The sequence below is a fragment of the Lactuca serriola genome, chromosome 6 (assembly GCF_051521515.1).
Source record: "Lactuca serriola cultivar US96UC23 chromosome 6, Lser_US96UC23_V15, whole genome shotgun sequence".
Taxonomy (NCBI): domain Eukaryota; kingdom Viridiplantae; phylum Streptophyta; class Magnoliopsida; order Asterales; family Asteraceae; genus Lactuca; species Lactuca serriola.
The window spans coordinates 175,567,751-175,576,237 of NC_136413.1; positions in this window are offsets into that span (position 1 = coordinate 175,567,751).

Here is an 8,487-nt window from a genome sequence, read left to right on the forward strand (position 1 = left end):
ATAAACCCCAACACCCTACCACTCTCGTTTATATCGTAATATCCTTTTTACTAATATGATTTTTAATGGATTTGAGTTATAGGTGCGGTGGTGAGAAGAAGATATGTGGGTTTTTTCTTAGTTGGAGAGTGAAAGAGACAGAGAGACATGTGGGCCCAAATTAATTATTTATTTCCTTTTTCAATTAAATTAAATAGAAAAAACATAAAAAAAATTAGAAGGGCATTATAGTCATTTCAGTTTACCGAGGGACCAAATCCGCAACAAAACTAGCTCAAAAGGACCACTAATTCAAAAAAGTCGGGGTGTGGACTAAAACCCCTAAAAAATGCATACCACAGGGACCATTTTTGCGATTTTGTCTAATAAAAAGTTTATCTCTCTCAAAAATCAATCTACACAATTTCTTAGTTATGAGGACAACACTAAAAGGACTTTAGTTTTATTCATAAAAATTATACCAATTTAGATAGGACCTTAGACACCTTAATCCAACATGGTTTCCTTTGTAGCGAAGTGGGAATGTGTGTAGTTATTACCCTTCCCATAACAACACTTTTATCTTCCCTAGTTCTTTTGGACGAACCAGCCCCCTTTCTCCCCCTTGTGACACATTTGTGGAACATGGAGCATTGAATGGAATGTGAAGGACAACATCAAGAATTGTTGCCAATTCAACTTTGAAGGATATCTCCACAGAGAAAACCATGCAGGTGAATTGTTTTTGAGAAATCGAATTCGATTTAGGCACATCAAACTCTGATAATTGCTCATGAAAGCTAGTGAGCGAATTCTCAATATGGAAAACAGATTACTATCTTCTTCCTTTTTCTATGTTAATACCTTCACATAGTCTTTGCAGCTTGAATATCTTCTATCAATGTGCGAATTGCCCCAATCAAAGTTTCAACACTGCTTTTGACTTGTCCGTAAAACGTGTCCAATTTTGAAATTTCTTGGTCAAGAGAATTACGAAGTTTAGTAAGCTTTAACTCAACTGATTGCTTTGAAGAGATGAAAAACTTCTCAAAGAGTCCATGTCTCTCTTTGGCAACATCTTGCAATTTCCCAATTTCATGATTGAAATTTTGAGAATGCAGAGTCAACTTTTCATCAAGTCCTAGTTCTCAACTCTTGTGAATTTAACCCGTATTCAACCTCAAAATCACTAACTAATGAGTTATTTAGATATTAAGGAATATAATTCATATTCGAATTAAGAATCTTGAGTTGTTTACCAGACATCAGGGCATTATCAGGAACATCATTCTCATCTGGATTGAATTGTGAATCTGCAAAGGCAACCATGACATAATCTTCATCTACTTCTTCTTCATTAACAATCTTCCTAGCCTTTGCAGATTGAGATAAGAATAAGGATCTATTGGGTTCACTCATCACTACTTGATAAGTTGGGGAAACAACTAGAATGGATGTAGGTGGAATTGAAGATGTTTGTGGTGGTGAAGTAGGTGGTAGTGGTGGAATAGCTATAGTACCAATGATACATGTAGAAAGCCCATCACCTATACTAAGATTTACGTCCTTATTAGATAAGTTTGCATTGATGTTTGAAGTTTTGTCCTCCTCCATATTGGACTTGGAATATGAGACCTTGGGTGGCGTGACTTTCATCTACTTAGGGAGTAATGTAATAGGTTGTTCACTAGAATTGATATTTGCATCCATATCAGATATGTTCGCATTGACATCAATATTACTTGTCTCCACAAAAATCAATTTGACATAGGTATCCTTCCTACATGAAAAAAAAAATGTACCTTGGAAGGCGTCTTCTATAGCTTCACTATCATAGTGATGCTGAACTGTACCATTTGTCAATGGTGACTCAATAGTAGAAGTCTTAAACTTCCTTAATCTCTATACAACTTCCAGTTCCTTTTGCTTTTTCGTATCAGGAGAATCAGGAATGGAAAACACCTCTTATCATAACACCCCTGATTGTTACCTTGAGATGTAATTTCTTAGGTTTCGTAGAGACAACCGCTTCAATAGGATTTTCTCCCTCTTGAGTATTAGTTTCGCCCTCTTGATTAGGAATTTATCCTTCTTGAAGAAGAAGCTTCCTTAGTAACCTTCTCAGAAATTTGCTCAGGTTGCTTCTCAGAACCAACACGTGTATACTTCTCAGGAACAATTTTTGGACACATCTTTCTGAGATAATTCCTCCTCAACTGCTTTAGGTTTCACAACTTGTTTCTTCCCTTTTGTGCACGTAGCTTCTTTGGAAGATCCTTCTACACCTTTAAAAGTAGCCTTCTTAGAAAGAATCTCAGTAGGATTTGGATCCATTAAACTTCAAATCCAGAATTCGAACAACCACAAGAAAGATAGCAAGATCATTAATGGCAAACTCGGGAATAGCCATCAAAGGAAATGTAGCAACATCATCATCAATAGGTAAAGGAATACCTTCTTATGTATCCACTTCATTCAAAATCAAACTCCAAAATCGAGCACTAGACTCTTCTGTAGTCATCTTCGAATGAGAAATCGTACTACCAAAATTAGCCTAGAGCAATGAGGTATAATCAATAGCCGGTCCATAATACAAACCACCCACAACTAAATAAAACATGAGTTTCACTTTATGCAAACAAAAAATCCTACCGGTTAAGCAACAAAGGGTAATTCCAAAGAAAAAACTCCATATCCAACGAAGGGTAATTCCAAAGAAAAAACTCCATAATACAAACCACCCACAATGAAGGGTAAGACTTGATTTCTTGAAATGGATAATAACCGAAAGAGTTAGATGATGCCCCATTTCATAAAACATATGAAAAAGTTGTTAACTGGTAACTTCATCGAACTCAACTGAATATGGTAACTTCAAGATTTGGGCAAATTGCTTCTTTGTTAATCGTTTGGTCTTGTTCAATTTCAACTAAAACGTAACAAGTCCAGTTGTCATGTTATACATAGTAGTAGAAGCAACCATTGATAACCATTTTATAGGAATTGCAAATGAAGAAGTTAACGCATAAGTGAGAATTGAATCATTCATCACTTGAACAAGCATCTTCAATTCATTGGGAAAATCCTTGATCAACAGTTTGAACCAAAGATTATTCTATTGAATCTTCATTGTTGGTTGAGAGATTTCTTCATCGTTGGTGTTGAATTGATCAACAACATTGACTCCAGTAGCCATGATGAAAAATTGAGAAGGAATTTGGGATTTTATTGCAAAGAAAAATTAGGATTTTTGTGTGAATGTCTGGAACATTAAAAAGAAAACTGAATCATCATGTTGTCCTTAAATAACCAGTGTCAAATTCAAATTCAAACGTTGATCCATTCAGAGAAAGCCATGTGTAAAGTGGGTTACATAACCATCATCACACTGAATTGCCACGTGTAAAAATGATGGTCACTTTTTTCCTTCAGCCATGAGAAAATACTGAACTCTCTCATCCAACGTATACTTCATCCTTCCTAGTAAAAGTGAACCGTCACACAGCAACAACCAATCGTCGTTATGGAGGTATGGCTCATTCACTTATGGGAATCGTAAGTAAAATCATTTTACAGACTTTGCGAAATCTAGGTCTAAGTTGGTAATACCCATGACCTCAAGGATTTCGGTGCTTATGTGTGCCAAAAGAAAAGATAAAATCAAATTAGGAAAATTTTGGACAAACTGAAATCAATGAATCTTTTATATAAAAGTAGATATATCCCTAGAAAAGATACTATGCATTCTACATCAAGAGAGATCTCGAATTGCTTGTGTGGTTTCCCATGAATTACAATCGAATAACCATTGACGAGTAAAAAAGTGCCTCTTTTAATAAGCTTCCTAGGTGGCTTCATTTTCCCACGAATTCACAACTTCACATAACTGCAAATAATTGTACGAAAATACTTGTATAACCAGTGTAGTCAGGAACAAGTAAGCTTTGAAAAACTTTTAAGTAACGAAGGAATTAGACAAATGTTCATACGGATTTCTCGTTTCATATAAAAAAATTTAAGATCTAGATCTATTGGGAAGAAATGACTTGGAATGAGTATATTTCATCAAGATCACTTGAAAGAAATGAAAATGAGATTTTGAACAACGAAAAAGGTATAGTGAAACAAAAAGTTTCGTTAGAATCTTGAACAATAAATGTACATCGTCAATTCATTAAGTTTTGGTATGTTAGGTCTCATCTTCATTATGGAAAAATGATTTAGGATCATAAACACAGAGTTTGTGACATACCTATTATACTGGTTGGTTTTTTTACCAGAGATATCTTGCGCATGTGACATCGTGCGTGAGTGCGTTAGAGATTTTGGGTGAAATAGATATGATGCGAAAAATCATTGTACCTCTGTGAATAATTGGACCTTGAAGTAATCTCTTTACTCAAAATGAGAAGAGAAAGGTAGCTCTTTGACTATTAGGAGTACAACCTAATTGGGAAGAAATTTTTGTAAGAAAAAATTAATTAAGGTTTTGTACACAATGAGTCGATAAAGCTTGTGGACAACATGTTGCAGCATGCCTTTAAGGACACTTAACTAGTACAAAAGTTTCATATAATACATGTTCCCTGTTGAGCTTTGATTTAGGCATGCGAATGAGCAACACATTGTTACAACGAATGCTTCAAATTTGAAAAGCAAATAAGGAATATATATATATATATATATATATATATATATATATATATATATATATATATATATATATATATATGTGTGTGTGTGTGTGTGTGTGTGTGTGTGTATGTGTGTGTGTGTGATTTTTGAAAAATTAAATTTCAATTATAATAAATATATTTTTGAATTTTATAAGAAAAGACAAAAAATAAGAAAAGGATATCACCAACATTGGTTATTCATTAATGATAACAAGTATTTCATAGGCGAACCAATGTTTCCCATTATATATGATTCCCATAACAAATTGATTTTCCATAAACGAGATTTTCCCTTATGTGATATTTCACATTGTGTATGCTTCCCATTTAGATACATTTCCCATTTGCTAGATGTCAACATCTGCGGAACGAATCAGAGACAATGTCGAAAGCGAAGCGAGTCGAATGCTGAATGGGAACAGTAACCTTTGAACGAATTTTGACAATTAACAAAAGTTAGTCCAACATTTTCGCACATCAAATTTAAGAAAAAATTAGTTGAAATTACGAACATAATATGCTTCCATCATTCTCAACCCATTTAAAACTGTCAAAAATGATTTTTTGTTGAGTGGTTTTGTAAAAATATTAGCAAGTTGGTCGGCTGTTTTAACAAAATGAACTTCAATATTCCCATCTTCAACAAGATCTTTAATGAAGTGCTATCGAAGTGCGATATGCATAGTTTTGGATTCTTGAACTGGATTATAACATATGAGAATTGCGCTTTGAGAATCACAATATAATGGAATTTTCTTCATGTTAATCGCATAGTCATGTAATTGAATTTGGATCTAGATCACTTTAGAAGTACAAGCCACTGTAGTAATATATTGTACCTCAGCTGTCAAAATTGATACAAACGTCTGCTTTTTGGACTGCCAACTTACAAGCTTCCCATCTACGTATTGACATCCGCATGTAGTTGTTTTACGATCTAATTGACAACCTCCTAGATTAGCATCTGAGAAAGCATAAATAAAGAGTCCTATATTCGATGGATACCATAATCCACGACTCGAAGTGTGGTAAAGATAACAAACAGTATTTTTCACCGTTGTAAGATGGGGTTCTCTGGGATTCGCTTGATACCTAGCATAGTTGTGTAAGAAAACATTATATCAGGTCAACTCGCAGTTATGTACAATAACAAACCGATCATGCTTCTATATGTTTTGAGATCAACAGTTGGCTTATTGAACGGAGGACCTAAGTGAGTGCCAACTGCCATGGGAACAGTACATTCGAGCAATTCATCTTTACAAATCTTTCAAGCAGGTCTCATGTATAGTTCTCTTGATTAATGAAGATTCCTTCCCTGCTCTGAGGAATGTTCAAAACCCAAAAATGATTGATTTTCCCTATAATGCTCATTTCAAATTTACTATTCATAAGGTCGTCAAACTCATTTGACAATGAAAGGTCATTATAACTAAATATTATGTCATCAACATAAATTTGAACAAGCATTAGGTGATCCCCCAATTTCTTTTGAAATAGAGTGGGATGAACTGATCCTCTCTTAAATTTAGTGATTTTTAAAAAATTAGTTAGCACCGCATACCAAGCACGAGGTGATTATTTTAACCCATAAAATGCATTGTCAAGGATATAACAATGATCAAGATACTTATCGTTTAGGAATCCAGGTGGATGTTCGACATAGACCTTCTCTTGAAGAACAATGTTAAGAAATACACACTTAACATCAATCTGGTAGATGTCATAATTCTTATGAGCTGCATAGGCAAGAAAATTCCATACGTCCTCAAGTCTTGCGATAGGGGCAAAGGTTTCTTCATAATCAATTCCCTCTTGTTAACAATAACCTTTTACGACCAATCTTGCTTTGTTATGAACAATATTTGCTTCTTTATCCATTTTATTTTTAAAAATGCATTTAAGAACAACAAATGAAACATCATCAGGTTTGGGAATTAATCACCAAACTTTGTACCTTTTGAATTCAACTAACGCAGACTGCATCGCAACAACCCAATCAGGATGTTCTAATGCATTCTTGATTGTTTTAGGTTCTATTTTTTAAATAAAGACATTAAGCATTCAATATTCCTGATGAACATTTGGAACCTCATTCCTAGCTTAAATATGTGCTCATGTTAAAACAACCAAACTAGGATCACTAAGAATTTGTTCTTTGGGATGATCCCTCGTCCATTTCTCAATAGGACGAAATGTAGGATCAAACTCCAAATGTGCATCCTCAAATGTCTCTTCTGCTTTTAATGATTCATCTGAAATAGAAATATTATCATTAATATCTTGAAATTCATTACCTTGAGCATCACTATCATTATGATTCATTCCACTTGGCTCCCCTTCAAGCAATTGGTTTGCTGTATGGTGCTCCCCTCAACACCAACATGCAAAGTCAACAACTCTCCTGAACATCAGCATATGAGTTTAACAACTCCCACTCAACTTGAGATTGATATGTCAAATTTCTGCTTTCGAAATGAGGTGAAGAAATCAAGTTCTCCCCCTCCGTTTGACCATCAGTCGAATTTTGAGTTATTTCGACATTGAATATTGAGGTTGATGAAGAATGAGCTTCATTTTCTTCATTAGTGCTTAATTAATCATCTGACTGCTTTGATGCTTCTAGTACTTTATTATCTATAATATTGATCTCAACATCAATTTCCCTATCAGGTACCAAATATTAAATCAAGATAAATATCAAAAGTAAGCATTTGCTCAGATTCTTCATTTGTTTCAGAAATTATAGGTTTCTTTGAAAATTATTTTTCAACTCTCTTAACATAGTAATTGTCAAATGTGAGATTGAATGTTTCTTCAACTTTCCATGTTCGTTTTTTCAACACCCTATATCGAACAAAGTTGTGTGAATATCCCACTATAGGTTTTATGTCCAAAGTGAACATATCACCATTCCTCTTTAACTTCAACAATACTTCTTTTTTTATTTGTTCGAAGTTATACTTCCTTCCTCATCGACAAACATTTGACTGCCAATTCCTACTATGAGTTGAGATACACTTATTAGGTTGTGATTTTACCCTTCTACATACGTGACTCTTTTCACTGTGAACTTTCCACTTGTAACTTTCCCATATTTTTTGACTTTTAACTTTTGGTTGCTCCCAAAGTTTACTACTCCAGCATTCTCTAACAGGTGAAAATCTCTCAAATTCTCCTTTTCTCCCTGTCATGTGACACAGGCATCCACTATCGATATACCATTTTTCACCATATTGCTCGTTACATAGAACCTGCAATCATTTAGAGAGATTTAGGTCCCCAATATGTTTTCGGTCCTTGGACATTATCTTGAAATGTAATGTGCAATGAAGAACTAAAGATCAAACTACAAACTTTAGTCTTAATTTTATCGATTAAGTCAAATTCGTCAGCTTTAGGAATTGATATGTAATCATTCAAAGGTGAAGTTTCAACTTTGATTTTTTGTTTTTTAACCTTTTGTTGAGAAACGTCAACTTTCTTTGTTTTAACTTCTTGTCATTTTGACACTTTCGACACTGATTCTTGAGAAGAGTTACTCTTATTCAAGGATTCGATCAAGTAATTCTCATAAGCCTCTTGGAATTCTTCTTGAGAATAAATTTCGACTGAAATTGTCTTCCTTTTTCCTCCAACCAATGATTAAGATTTTTCGTGTCGTTTACCTTTGAAAAACGATACATTTGACTTTTGCTTTAAATCAGGATTTGAAAATTGTGGACCATCATGTTTGAATGGTATATTTTTCTTTGCAACATTTGTCATTTTCGTGAAATTCATTTGAGATGATGGTATTTGTGGTCATTATTGAAAATGACTTTCGTATCGA